Source organism: Lactuca serriola, chromosome 5 (genome assembly GCF_051521515.1).
Source record: "Lactuca serriola cultivar US96UC23 chromosome 5, Lser_US96UC23_V15, whole genome shotgun sequence".
Taxonomy (NCBI): Eukaryota; Viridiplantae; Streptophyta; class Magnoliopsida; order Asterales; family Asteraceae; genus Lactuca; species Lactuca serriola.
In genome coordinates this window covers 352035304-352036647 of record NC_136412.1, presented here as the reverse complement: position 1 = coordinate 352036647, position 1344 = coordinate 352035304, and positions in this window count along the sequence as shown.

Sequence of the window (1344 nt, the reverse complement as noted above, 5' to 3'; positions counted from 1 at the left end):
CGATCGGGTCCTGCGTCCTGTCAAACTCAGGTGGCTTCGTGTTGCTGAACTCCCGAAACAGCAACGAGTCACCTCCCTGTGGCCTGGCAGCGGCCACAGCTGCGGTAGCTGCAGCGGCTGCAGCCTCAGTCAACGCGGCGTACCGCTCATCAAAAGTCTCCATCAAAGTGGTCTTAATAGACCCAAACATCTCCGGAATCTCGGCCCGGATCGCCGCAGCCACCTCCTCATGAATCAACTGACGAATCTCCTCGTCACTCACACTGCTTGTACTCGGTCTGTGGCATGGTCCAACCATGATGCCTCTGAAATACAACATAAAACTTATCAGAGACTCTATCGAGCATAATCGTACTCGATAACGCAACCCTACTCAGTCTCCGATACCTAGGGATTCTTACTTGGGTTGCCCACTGACCCGGTGTCTTCGGTAGTACGGGCCTAATACTACCGACCACACCGCATCAGCATTCATCCCAAGTTCTCCTCCCCAAACCCCGGATCGTGAGTACTCTACTCTTGTTATGCACTAACTACCCATTCGCTATCAAAGCATCTCATAGCAACAGACTTCCCTAGACTAAGGTATCACAAATCAGGCCACTCTAGTCCTATCATGAATACCTAGTCTTCTAGCATGCATAACAATTCATATCATATCATATCTCTTAACACAACATTGTAAGGGTATTTTGGGGATCTTTACCGTTCGGGCGCTGGCTGATCGTACACACTGCTTCATTCTTGTTTACCACAAATACTTTATAAAAATTTTATGCCTTTATTTTAAAAGTTTTCCTCAAATCCTCGGTTTGAGTTCAGTTACGCCCGAAGGTGTACCCGAATCCCTCAAACCTAGGCTCTGATACCAATTTGTAACAACGGAAATTTTAAAACAAAATTTTCATTTCTAAAAATGTATTTTCATCCAAAGCAAGGCATAAATATCCAACGTATCATGTCATAATACAAATCATATGAATCCCAGGATCATAAATCATCTATCAATGTGTACAGATCACGTCGGCGCCTTCCCACGGTCCTCGCTAGTACCTGAAACACATACACGACAACTGTAAGCATAAATGCTTAGTGAGTTCCCCCAAAATACAACTTACGCACATACGCCTTTCCAGGCCCTGACCTTCCGGTCCATGTGTCTCAGGGGACTTCCGTCCCTGCTGGGTAAACCTTCCGGTCCTACCCACGCCGACCCTTCGGTCCACATTACAATGCCTTCCGGCCCATAACATATTCGCCTTCCGGCCCACATTAAACATATCATACATAGCACATATAACAATTAACTTATCACATGTAACACATATGTCTCATATCATATCC